Source organism: Pygocentrus nattereri, chromosome 1 (genome assembly GCF_015220715.1).
Source record: "Pygocentrus nattereri isolate fPygNat1 chromosome 1, fPygNat1.pri, whole genome shotgun sequence".
Classification (NCBI taxonomy): domain Eukaryota; kingdom Metazoa; phylum Chordata; class Actinopteri; order Characiformes; family Serrasalmidae; genus Pygocentrus; species Pygocentrus nattereri.
The window spans coordinates 50,656,347-50,670,585 of NC_051211.1; the positions used below are offsets into that span (position 1 = coordinate 50,656,347).

Sequence of the window (14,239 nt, forward strand, 5' to 3'; positions counted from 1 at the left end):
ACTGTTTTAAATGGTTCTGCTGAGTGGTTGAGTTACATTCTCACATCTTGCAACATTTACAGAAACATTATTTATTGACTGAAATGGCATAAGACACACAGACCACAGCCTGCCTGCCTCCTCACATGCTCTCCTCGTCCAGCACAGCCATATTTCTACTGGACAAGAAGCTGCAATATATCTTATGCAGTAACACTGAACATAACCTACCACGCCACATATTTAATAAAGTACAGAAATAATATTCCATACTAAATAAATTAATTAATTAACAAACAACATTTTTAAGCAAAGTTTAACTGGATTAACACTGTAGGGACCTGCTGCCACAGGTACTCAGTTAACCAAGATCAGACACAGGCCTATGTAGCACTCTGTAAGATACCCCCGCCAGAGGAGGCATCTACTCTTCAGAGCCTGGAGAACCAGAGTACTGAAGCATAAGGAGCCTCAAAATTTCACAGAACAACATAATTACTCTATAGCGGCCAAACGGACCTAAGCAAAGACGGGTCTTGAAGTGCCAGCCCCGAGAAAAGTAAGCCTGATAAGACGCAGAGCGTTTCTCACGTCACCATTGTTAACAATAAGAAAAGAATTGCCCAATACGTCCAAAGAATACGCTCAAGGATATAGTGACACGTTGCATGGTGCCTTCTTTTCTCTGGAATCTACCACAAAAGAATGCCACAGCAGTAGCGCGTAGGTGTATGAATCACATATTTAAAAGATTGTACTGGAGATATTACTACAACGCTCCTACAATCCTTCAGAACATACTTAGGTTCATGTACTGTAGGAAGTCACTGGTTTCAATTAGCGATGAAATAAAAATCCTGAGCCAAAACTGGAATTCAGGACATGCAATAAATACAAAGTTTACCTAAAAAAAAGACATAATAAAACAATTCTGTTCATTTTTATTATCTATTAACTTTAATTGCACTTTGGCTGTCGTTTGTTTTTTTTTTTTTTCCATCATTTTACAACGTGCGGCTATGGATGGTGTGGCCTTTCCTTTTTGCTTCTCTTGTTTTTCTGTATACTACTTAGTATTTAGAACTTGCTAAATACTAAATAGTACTAATTACTACTTTGTACTAAATACTCAGTATGAACAGTGATTTACAAATATCTTGTCTTATGAGCTTTGAAATCACCATTTCTCATTTTTATTATTATTCAAATGATTTAATGTTGGGTTGACACTTCTTTGTAGTCTTATTTAATCTTTTGCTTTTTTGGCCAAAATGTTTGGCCTTTTTTCCCCACTTACGGATGAAAGTGTCACTTTTGGCCAAAATGTTTCACTGGCTGAAATTTCAGTGCATCCCCAGCTTCAATTCAACAAAACGTAGTACTTACAAATTTCTTCTGTAGGTACCAAACCAGTACTGATATTCTACAAGTACTTTTTGTAAATCAGGTATAAGATGCCACCATCTCTGTCCTGCGTTAGTCACTATAAACCAACCACGAAGGCATTTCCAACCGTAAGGGGTCATTAACATTCTTCCATCCCTTATCAAAAGCACGAACAATGTTCAGCTGTACCCTGGAATGCTCGGTCAACCCACCTAGCCAGTCCAAGCCAGGCTGGAAGTGAAAAGACTCAAAAGATTAATGGACTACAAACCAGAGAGGAGGGCCACAGATAATGATGAAACCAGATAAGCGTTGGCTTTAAAAGCTATGACCTTAGAGGCAAATTGTTCTTCTGAGCATTATCTGGGGCAACGCAGCTCTCCAAAAAAATAGGGACAGCAGGAGTAGTGAGTGTGAATGGCTGCATACTTTATAAGGCACTATCTGGCCAGTGCCCCTGACCTTGTGCAACACTTGTCAGGAATATGCTGACATGGTGGGTCACCACGACCAGCAAGCATGAGGGTAGTTCAGACGGGTGCAGCTGCTAGAGATTGTAGCACCGCTCTAGGTTTCCATTCCTGGAGCCCATCCAATAGCCATCGCATTCTCCCAGGCCCTCTTTATTCAGCCCACGTCATCATCAAGCATGATGTGCTCCAATTTTGACCATGCAGTTGAATGGCCACAGCAGATGAGGCGCTGCTATGTTTGGCGTATGAAGCCAAAAAGGGGGAAGAAAAGAGTGGAGGGGAAAAAAAGAAAAAAAGAAAAAAAAAAAAAAAAAAAAAAAAAAAAAAAAAAGGACTACATGCGCTGCTCAGAGCTTTTCAGATTTTTCTGCATGTCAAGGCAAAAGTCGAGCAATATACGTCCAAGCCCTTCAACCTTTTTAACTCTGGAACCACAGGTGGCTCCCAAATGCACTTCGGCATATTCTTTACCTCATAACGTTCATATTTAATAAGCTTCAAAAATGATTAAAAAAGATGAAAACGTTCTTCTGGAAAACATTCAAGTAGGTTTACAACTTGCAGTGGAACAGCAGAGGCATCAGCTTACAGCTGCTGGTGATGGGGACAAGCAAAGCAGTTGTTTGTATCGTTTTAATTGTCCTGGCCTTGTTCGAGCGCAGCCTCCTTGCGCCTCTTAAAGTCACAGCAGGCCGAATGTCACTCCGCGAAACGAAAAGCGAATGCCCTACTTTTCCCTCGTGGCTGGGGGTAGAAAACAGACTGCTGTGTGACATAACACTCCCCAACAGGACAGCTAACTCAGAACCCACCTTACACCAGACCTAGTTGATACTAAGTTCAGGCAAAACCTCTGCTGCTGTGTTTATAAAAGTGTGGCATTACAAAAATAGACTTGACATTTTGCTATAAAATGCCTGCTGCAGATCCAATTAGACAAGACACATTCCTTCACACTGAGCGGGGGCCTTTGTGGCGCAGATATGTGGGAAGGAGACTAGAAGACGAGGTGAGGGAAGAGTGGGGGGGACCAAATTCACAAAATTCCACCTCTTTTCTGCAACATATGAATGCTTTTCTATCCAAATTGGCCTGATCAAAGCATAACTGCAGTTACAGGACTGGGCTACCGCACATCCTGGCTTGCTCCAGTTTCACAGACACCATGTGATGTGATTTATCTGCATGTGGAGCTGTTCCCTTCATCAAGCTGAGATCTCAATTAGCAAGAGAGGGATCAAGCTAGAGAAAGAGGACAATTGGAGAATGGGATAGCAGTGAAAGGAGAGGGCTGCAGCAGTTCAGAGAAAGGCTCTCACAGAGAGAAGTGAAAGCTCTGTTTAAAAGGAAAGGGTGAGTAAAAGCAGAGCCTGTGTCAGCAATTCCTGGTAGAACATCTCACTTTAGGACCTGCAAAACAGATTTGCCCTCCTCAGCACTTCATTGCATGCTCTGTTCTGTTTAATTCCTAAACTAAGCTTCACGCCAACAGCTTTAGTAGAGCACAACTCTACCCCCATTATTTTCTATTGAGCCCTAGGAGGCAGGCAGGCAGGCAGTGGAGAGGGTGGTAGCAGCCTATATCTTGCATCAAGAGCTGTGGCCTAAATCCCCCGTGCTTTCTGCCTGGTTTGGGTCGTCTGGGGTAGACAAAAGCAAAGCAATGGAAGAAAAAAAAAAAAAAAAAAGAACCCCCACCCACACCCACCCTTGTTCTTTTTGTCTTCCTAGAGAGCGGTACCACTTACAAATGACTGACGTCCTGCCACAAGAATCCTGGGAATGCACAAGCAACACAAAGCACTACCCAAACCCTAGTCGCGGGGGGCCAACTTGTAGTGCCACTGTATAAGGCCGACTAGTTTAGTCCAGTTTGGCCCATTCACTGCGGCAGACTAACCACTCAAATAGCTTGGGATCTTCCAAATTTAGAATGCCAGTGGGTTCTTCGACAAATGACAGAGGTTCTTTGTGCGAATTCCAACCAGACAGACTAAAACCAGACCGCGTCTGAAACACTGGGAGGTTCAGAAAACGGCAGAAATCAATCAGGCACTGAAAGACACTGACCCCAAATTTTGTCTTCATGCATGACCAATACAGACAGCATGAGATTCAGAAAAAAAGACAAAGCCAGACACCACTGGCTAAAACATCTGGGCAGTTACACAAAGTGAATGACAAGTAAAAAAAAAAAAAAGCTTAACATCAGCAGTACTGACATGATCTTTATACACATCCAGGGACAACTGAACTGCAGCAAAACCTGCCACAAATTGGGTTACGCTGCTCTACAGCGGACCTTGAATCCCTCTAGTCCCCATGTGTCAAGCAAGGCCTATGGGCCAAGTCAGGCCCGTGGCACAATCCTATCCAGCCAATAAGATTAAATTCATTTTCTATTAATATTATTTCATCATTTCATTCATATTTCAACTGCACTACAGTTCCCAGCCTGCACTGCAATGTAATGCATGCTCCCACCCCCTCCCCAACAATGATCTATAATGACTGCACCACAAAAAAAAAAAAAAATAATAATAATAATAATAATAATAATGATAATAATAATAATAATAAAATCATCATCATCATCATCATCATCATCATCATCATCATCATCATCAATCAATCAATCAATCAATCAATCAATCAATCAGATGCCAGGTGTCTATTTAAAGAGAATGGGCAGTTTTTAAAAACTTACTGTATATTGTTGGTGGCATTTAAAGAGGTTTAACTGTTACCTGCCTATTAACTGCAGCTAATTGAGTCCATTGGTTTAACTTCCAGAGCACAATCAGTAATACAGGCAAAACAAGCTAGCTAGAAATTAGCTATCCTAAGCTATTCTGCATTTAGCCCAAAACCTTGAGGTTTTCTCCAGTTGTTTGGATGACACAATCATGTCTGGCCGTGTAATATTAGGCTTAGGGATGCACAGATATTGGAACTGTGGGCTATTATGTCATATACATATTTGCAGATACAGATAATAACACATACACAAAAACACTTATCACTCAGAAAGTGGAACCAAATCCACCTGGATTATCTTAACTGAGAAATTTAACTCAATTGTAGCGTCGAACACCCAACCAAACATCACTTAAAATATATGTAAACAAAAATCAAACAAAAAAATAACATTAAGATAGTCAAATCTAATTATCTGGTGAATTGCAGTAGATCAGTACCAAGACATAATTACACATAAACTTTCATAAACTATGCCGAAAAATACAAAACAGGAAAAGTCTAGACCTAAATTCAAGTTCAAGAGAAATAAAATTAAATACAAAAGTTTATCTAGTTACATATTTACAAGGCATATGACACAGATTCGCTGTATTTACAGACAGCAGGCACTGAACGGTATGAGGTCATCTAAACAGCACATATTATAGACATCACTAACTCTGAGTTGCATCAATATTGTAGTGAAAAGTGTCAGTACAGAATTAGTTGTGACATTTTGCACAGCGTGTATTAATCAGAGGAGATACAGTGATGTGGCTCAGCACAGACACCAATTTGACTGAAATATCCTCACGTCTCATTCTCGAAATGTTCTTAAGAACGCATTTCTTCTTAAAGTTTTTAGAAAGATTGGGTCGATCGCCAACGCTTTCTTATTCGGGATTTACACACTCAAGAGCACAAAGGTGCGGACAGTTCTGCAGTGTAAGGACACGACATGAATCTGATGCAGACTTCTTAGGATCTTTCGCAACAACACATTCAAGAAAAATCTTAGGAAGATATTGGTGAATGAGGCCCTTTGCACATCCTTAGTGAGACTAACTCAACCTGCTTCCAAGAAATAATCCAGGCAAGGGACCAGGCAAGGGGCAAAGGGATCGAGAGAATGCCTTTGCTCATCAGCCTCAAAACTATCAGCCATCAAGACGAGCCAAAATACATGTAATTGGAGTGATGCAGAGCGACAGAACAGCTGACGGAAAAGTTAATGAAATTGTGCGTGTGCATAAATAATCACAGCCTCTTAGCCCATGTTTACAGAGCAGGTAAAAGTGGCCCAAATCTGATCTTTTTCTTCATACGTGACACAGCTGTGTTATTTATGTCAAGGTGAACAGCAAAAAAATTCTGATTTGAGACGCTTTCATATGTGGTACTGAAATCTGATATGTGGCAATGTGACTCCAGACTGGAATTCATTTAGTGCTTACATCAATCCAGTTCCACATTCATCATAATTTCATGCTGCTTTGACTGAGTAGAAGAGGCTTCTCCAAACCACTCCACGTTTGAAGAGATTTTGAATGAAATGGACGAATGCGGCCACAGGAGAACGAGGCTGCAGCGTCCAAGAACGGATAAAAGTCTGAAAGTAAAGTTTAAAAGAATCTGAGGACACAAACCAAAGAAGTGAGCATGACCTTTCACAGCGAGCTTGAATACATTCTGGGTGATGAGCCCAGCTGTCAGTCAACGAAGCTTCACGATGGCTCCGGTGATGCTGGCATAGATGAAACTGAAGCCTCTGGGAGCGAGTGGTGTTCAACGGCAGTTATGATTGTTTACCTCTGGATGTTCCTTTATGCATGCAGGTCAGTTTAGGAGCTAATCTGTTCAGACTGATGTTATAAACAGGCCACGTTTAAAAGATGATGTGAACAGCCAAAAAAAAAAAAACATTGAAATTGGTGAGAAAATCTGATTTGGGCCACTTTTACCTGCTGTGTGAATTTAGCCTTAAGGTTTATTACAAGTAAAAGCAGGGGCAACAGGGGCAGAAGGGCCTGAGGTGAGGAGTGAAATGTGAGGAATTTACTACCTTCCCATTACGGCCCTTAACACACTTCGTTTACCTGTGCAGAAATGCAGAAGAGAAGAGAAGAAAAGAAAGCATGAGAGTGAGAGGAACAGATAAAACTTCTAACTTTCTCTTCCTCATAGGCTGGAGTCCGGACCCTGAGAAATATGTGGAATTACAGCACGCTTCATCATCACATGCTATAGGCTACATCTGTGGGAGGAGAGCCCAGGAGGAGGGAGCAAGTCTTGGCAAGCCAGTGCGCTCCGTATTTCAAGACCGACATGGAAAGCAACAAAAGATTACACATTCTTTCTGAGGGAGTTGGAGCTGCTTTACGTTAGCTTGAAAGTATTTAGAACTAGCTCTGCACTTTAAAAGGGGTCATCCCACTGGACATTAAAAGCCCAGTCCATTGGACACATGCCCAGCTAGTCACTTCATCAGTCTCAGAAGTGAGCTTCAAAGAGAGCTGTGGCCTCCTATCACAGCAATTCCAGCGTGCCACATTACTGATACCTTTGCCACACTTTAAGATAAGGTCCGTGGGTTTCTGCTCAAAGGGGGTCACAACAGAAAGTGGACCTTCAAAATCACCCAATTATACAAACATTTAACTGATCAGTAACTTCTTAGAAAGTCTTGACTTTCCTCCCAGCGTAGACCAAAGCAAACACACTTGAAGGGCATGCATGTTTTATGGCATTCCTGTGAAAGGGTTACAAAAGAGAGTTATCCGTCTTCCTTATACAGGGTTCAAATGTGGTTTACAACCACATTTTGGTAAAACCAACGCAACGTCCCTCTCAAAACCACTGGGCACCACAAGTACAAGTACAAGTACAGCTGGTGGCTCCAGGTTTTTCCTCTTACAACTGAGTAATTTAGTCTGTCCTGGCTTTTACATCAATAAACAATGACCTGATAGCTTGACTCGTATCTCAGTAATTGTGTATATACATAAAGAAATGCATTTAACAAACTGCGCATAGTTAGCCTCTCCCTATCTATTCAAGTACATGGTGTAACATATGCTGGGTATTTCAAAAAGAAAATATAGCCAGCCTAGCAGATGTAGGCGAGATATTACCAGCCACTAGGAGAGCTCCATTGCCCCTAATATGTTTTTCAGATTTCCATCAGGTTATTATTACTTTATCAATTAAGGCTGGCAGATGGACGTAGAATAATTTTTTTTTCCCCTTGTTCGTTTGTCAAATATTCCAATAAATACTACTTTTAAATACATTAACTGCCAAAAAAAACATTGAATCACTCTGCAAAGAAAGCAAGCAGGACACATACATGGCATACACAAAAGTCAATGCTACACAATACGTAAACAAGTGGCCCCAACACCAAGCATGTTTTAAACCGGCGATTCTCAAAAAAGCTACAGAGGCGTAATCTTAATCTTTGAGAAGGACTCATTCACTCCCAAATCAGTGATACCCCATTGTTCTTGCAGGCTAAAGAGAGTCTGAGAAGGCCTGGGTGCACCGACTGCAGTGGAAGTAAAAGTCTATAACTGTGCAGCAGCTTAGCCACACAGCTAAACAAGAAGCCTACTGCACTATTTAGAAAACATTAGATGAATATTAGCTTACTATTAAGCTTCCACATTCAGAAAAAAGTCTGCCATCTGAAACAGATCATTCAGTTAATTCACACAAGCATGTATTTCTGCCCAAGATTGTTTAGTTTATAAAAGTAGACGTATAGCTTCATGCAGAATGAATGAACTGCTAAAAAGTTGATGTTCAAACATCCCTTGATCACTTAAAACTAAACGCGTTGCTGTTTTGTTAATGATCAGCAGGGGCACGTTCCTCCTTCAGTTTGGCAGTCAGTGACAATATTAGTCACTAATTGAGCTGGAACAACCAACATTAGCCTAGAACACCTGTGTCAAGGTCCAGTCCTTGCGGGCGGCATACTCCGGCATACTCCGGCATACTCCGGCATACTCCGGCATACTCCGGCATACTCCGGCATACTCCGGCATACTCCGGCATACTCCGGCATTAAACACACCTGATTCAGCTCATCAACTAATTAGCAAGGCCTTTATGAACTAACTTCAGAGTGATGGACGAGGGTAAATGCTAAATCTCTGCAGTACTTGGGCCCTGAAGTCCCCAAATTTGACATGCCTGGCCTAAAGAAGCAGCTGTAAAACACTCAGACAGGCATTTTTCACTGGATTCAACACATACTGGGATTTCAAATTTTATTTTGACAGCCCTAAAATCAATTACAAGTGGAATAAAATTAAATAAAAATAAAAAGAACAGCCAAAAAGCCATCGTATAAAGAGAATGACTGCAGTTCCAAGACTTCAGATTTACAATCCTGATCAGGAAATAAAAGGTTCTTTAAGGTCTTTACAAGAAGAAACGCAGAACATCTGCCCAACACACAAGCCTGTCCTCAGTTCACCCCAAGCTCCTTCACAGACTGCTGCCTCACTGCCTCTAACCCACCGCAGTCACTCCAACAACCAACCACAAAAATCCCCCACGAACCCAATATTTTAAGAGATTATTGTAACGACTTTAAGCTAGATTCACTGAAGGGGGGGGGTTTCCAAACAGAGAGCAATCTGCCGATCAGATGACAAAGACAGCGGTTTAGCAGATTTCCATTCGGGATGGTGACTTTTCCTTCCAGCCTTGCCTGGGCTCACATGCAGACACGGAGCGCAAGAGGAAGGACAACACAGCTTGCAAATGAAGGAAGTGTTGCCCCCTCTCTTCGTCTTCCTCCATCCTCCAAAAAATGAATTTCAACAATTGAAAAGGGAAATGGCTGTGGACGCGATCCATGGGATCGAGTTTCTTCCTCACCCGTTTGGGTCACATCCTCTACATTACTCACAGATGACGCCACCCTTCACGACTCACTCAGGCGAGTCCCTACGAGTGCCCTGCACTTCGACCAAGTCCCTCTTAAGAAGTCCTAATCACCAGGTCTATCAATAAGGCTTACAGCACAGTAGTGACGGGTTAATGTAGTTCAGCTGAGCAAACGCCTCACGGCACAGCACGGCTGACTGATGCATTCATTCATAAGTCCTGTCTGTGTTTGTGCTCAGCTGCAACTGAGAGACTAAGACACACACACACAGAGAGAGAGAGAGAGAGAGAGAGAGAGAGAGAGAGAGAGAGAGAGAGAGAGAGAGAGAGAGAGAGAGAGAGAGAGAGAGAGAGAGAGAGAGAGAGAGAGAGAGAGAATATGACTCAGTGAGTGAGCAGCAGAGAGCAAAAGGGAAAGAATACTGAGAAGACAGTCGTGTAGTTATTTGACTGGAGAGGAAAAATGAACGAGGGGGGGGGGGGGGGGGGGGGTGAGCCAAGTGTGAGTGAAGAGGCAGCATGATGACCAACTCATGCACATCAGAGCACATTTTACAACCCACAAGGTCAAAAAGTCACAGCAGCCAGCAACAGCACTCAAGCTGCAAAAAAAAAAAAAAAAAAAAAAAAAGGCAGACACTGAGAAATGAGATATGTGAATGTGAGATGGTGAAAATAACACGCTACTTTAAGAAATGTTCACCATACATGTCACAATATGCTTTTCCCGACATCTGAAATGGTCCAACAGACAGAAAACGACTCCACATTTATTATTAAAAAATAAAAACTACAAATACAAACACAAACTCCAAGTAAACTGGACTAATCATGCTCTGTACGCAATAAAACATGCAACTGTTCCGTGTACTAAATGCGAAGGACTGACGTTATTCATGACGTGATTAGAAAATTTTATTGTGATAAAGTGTCATAGTGCCAAGTCCTAATATGGGGGGGGGGGGGGGGGGGGGGGGGTATATTTTGTTATCTGCTGATATTATATTATGTTTGCTGGAATAATTAGTTAAAGTCTCAAATCACTTAAAAGGCTCAAAAAGTGGGCCTGGCTCAATGTTTCAACACTATAATCAATGATCAAATTCAACATTATTCTGACAACAATAGTAGATAATTCACTCACATCCTTCAGGTTTTGACTGAGTTTGAAGCACAACCGACAAACAAAGAAAAGTGTGTTGGGCACAATTACACATTCCCACCAGAAAGTTCTCGAAATGCCCCAAACCTTACCCACTGTAGCTTTACGCCTCATTTTCTGGCGTTTGAGTTTAGGAAATGTGATCATAGCGAACTGAGAACACTGTAAACAGTAAAGCACTGCTTAACTGAAACCTATAAAACCATAAACTAACTATAAAATTAAAATAACAAATAAATATAAAATCATGTCAGATGATACTACCAGTTACGGTAAGTTTTACCATAAAAATCACTACCAGAGCCACAAAACGTTCACATTGGTTGGGGCCCTATGTCTAATTCTACAGTATTATTTTTGTTTCAACTCTAAACAAAAAGCCAGGATGCGAATAAATCCTTCGCCATAGTGAAGGAGAACAAGAAAACTGGACGAAACCAAATTATTTGCTATTACTCATTTTTTTCACCGCATCAACATTGCTACTGCTGAAAAAACAGGACCTCCCCCCCCTAAAGCGTGTGAAGTGAAGTGAGGGAATGTGGGGGTTTGGCCCATCATTGTGTTTCTACAAAACCATTATTGTGTGGCTCCTGTGCGATTAGACAACAGGGTCTCCACACATGGCCAAAATAACACTTCTACGAATAGATACTTAGGATCTACAGTCTTAAAAGCATCAACACAGTGAGGGCAGTTAGTCATGAATGCCCAAACAACTGAAATTTGCCTAGAACTGATTGACATCTTGATAGACACAAAGGAGTTTGCTGATAAAGCAAAAGTGCCTTAACGGAAGAAGCTGGAAACGCATTCTCTCTTTTCCACCGAGGTCCACTTTTTACATTGGTATGTTTTTATGTACAGAAAACAGTCAATCATTTTCACATGACAACCTCTTTTTATCCCTTAGTCACTAATAGGCGGACCACGACGCGAGTCCAGACCCAGATGCTGTCCTATGTGAACCTGGACCTATAAACGATAAACTATGGAGAATTTTCATTTTGAAGGGGTGGTCCCATTTTAACTGGCATAACTTTTCTAGCCTTTATGGTAGCTTTAGTGAACTGGGAGACTAACAAACCAATCATATGCATTGTAAATATCACATGCGACATTTACTGGAAATCCATAACGTAGGTCAATGTAGGGGAAATAGTCAGAAACTGTCAGAATTAAAAAGGAAGAAAAGAAAAATCCCAATTGCTGCATGAGCTAAAAGACACCTGACAACAGACCAGCATGGAAACTACCTCACTTTCCAGTGAAGAATGGAAAAAAAAAAAAAAGTTTTCCTACAAACAATGCTGACCAGATTATCTCTACCTTCCAAATAAGAAGGGGAAAAAAAAATAACCAATTAAAATGAGGTTCAGTCGAGGGCTCCTACCAGCCAACCTTAAACAAAGCAGCTCAAGGGCAGAAAGGATGTGTTTGTGGAGGGTGTCAGACACAAGCCAGGCCTCCCTACACTCCTCCAGTCCTCTTTCTTCACAACCCCCACGTTCTACACATGCTCTTTGTCGGCACAGCCTTTTGGCTCACAGTGGCCAGACCCCCTCGTTGCGCCCCGCTTGCCCTCTGACCCCGCGTCACATGGGGCCTGCTCTGAAAACAGAACTGATCCATTTAAGAATGCGACCCCACCACCACCCCCCAAAGAGCGAGCATGCCCACTCACACGGAGCAAGAGGGCTTCAGATACCCCTTTTCCCCAGCCACCACACCCACCCACACACATAGGGCTCAACACAGTGACGTCAGCATCAGCATGTCAGTGACCAGTGAGTGACCATCTTAAAGGCTTTCATCTGTGTATTATTCAGGTTTATGTAACCTCTGTAGAGCCTTAGGGGTATTATTAATGCACTCATGGTGACCATTAGTGCAGTTGTCCTACCAGGGCTTTATAACTCTTCAGTGTACTGCAAATTTGACTTATTTCTGAACAGAATAAACATTACAAATCATCTGAAGACGACCTCCCTTTCCTCTATTTTCATTTCACTGTCAACAAGCACTAAAGTAGGACACTAAATCAGGGTGAAGTGAGTTTCTTGCATTAAAACCTTGGTTTAAATGTAGCAATTGAATAAACATACTGAAAGGCCCATTTCTGACATTCTTCTTGCATTTTATCTTTACCACCGATTTCCACGTTTGCGTGCATTTATGTACCAAAAAAACTCATAATTCATTTTCATGTGACAATTTTTCCAACCTCTTTCCATCTCTCAGAGCAGAGGTCACTAATAGGCGAACCATGATCCGAGTCCAGACCCAGACACTGTCCTATGCAGACCTGGGCCTGTAACCAGTAAACTATGGAGAATTCTTTCATGTTAACTGAGCGGTCCTATTTTAATTGGTGTAACTTTTCTAGCATTTACGGTAGCTTCAGTGACTCTGAAAACTCAGACCAATCGCATGCGTTCTAAATCACGTGACGCTACTCAGCCAATCAGATCTGTGGATTACGATGAGCACTGAGACTCCAGTGAGTGACGCCACACAGGGGAGGGATGAGGCGAGAAACAGCAGTCAGAGAAGAAAGTGAGTCCGAGGGAAGTTATTTCACATGGCATGGAGGAAACTGACAAATGTTGTTGAAATATCACTGAATTGTACTTTTTCTGATTTCATATTCCGTTGCTGACTGCAAAAGGTGTTTATATACCTACTAGGTTGCTTCAGTTTGCAGTACATGCCACTAAATCATGATACAAGTTAGACAACATGATGTTCTGGACCTTCGATTGAGGAAATTTTCTCTAACTGGACCTGAATTTTAATTAAAGGCCCCTGTTTTAGATTAAACAGGCTGTTGTTGTTGTTACTAAGCTTTTAAGACTGAACAAACACTTGATCTCTGTTCTGATTAGCTGCTTTTGTGCCTGATCCACAAAGCTGTCTGGGCTGAAAGACCCCTTATAACATTAGTGTGAATGGGCAGGAATAAACTACTTAATACGTAAATATATTGGTTACCTTAACATCATGAAAACGCTGAAATCGAAATCAAAACTTGTTGCAGTTTAACATCAACATATGGACTTTGTAAAACATTCATTCACTCCACGTTTACATCAAACTATTATTTCAAAAACTGAGACAAATTCTGTTTTTTCGTGATTACGAGCCCTTCAAAAAAATTAAATTATGTAAATTTAAGCAAGTAAATTTTAAAAATATGTCAATTTGGCCCCGTTCCTCTAGAGAGAACACTGCTCATTCTGTCCATGTTCATACTGCAATACCCAGCCAACTAATCTCAGGAGAAAATGTTCTGAGGGAAAGGAGGAGCTCACAAACACTCTTTCTAAGAAATAAAGATAGAAAGAGCAAGAACATGTTGAATTTAAACTAGATTGGGAAGATGCAGAGAGAGGGCTTTGTGATGCTTGGGGAAAAACACTTGTCCGTTGGGCCCTCGAGTAATGAGATCCAACTGAGTTTCATTTGCTCCAACTGCCAGAGTCAGATCTGCATTTATTCGCTCAAGGTGTTATTCATAAGCTCTCTTTGGCCTGATGTAACCCAAGTATCAACTTGAAACCAAGAATGGTTTGTGGTTGGAATGATTTGGTTATCAGTGTCTTTG

The 14,239-nt window shown here is 41.5% G+C and overlaps 2 protein-coding genes across 25 annotated transcripts in view; one reads left to right on the forward strand and one right to left on the reverse strand.

Moving 5' to 3' along the window:
- The window catches only part of cax1 (cation/H+ exchanger protein 1), a 1,125,587-nt gene that overhangs the window by 375,278 nt on the left and 736,070 nt on the right, over positions 1 to 14,239 (forward strand). The gene's annotated exons all lie outside the window — the stretch shown is intronic.
- Positions 1 to 14,239, reverse strand: part of wnk1b (WNK lysine deficient protein kinase 1b) — a 124,475-nt gene that overhangs the window by 105,647 nt on the left and 4,589 nt on the right. The gene's annotated exons all lie outside the window — the stretch shown is intronic.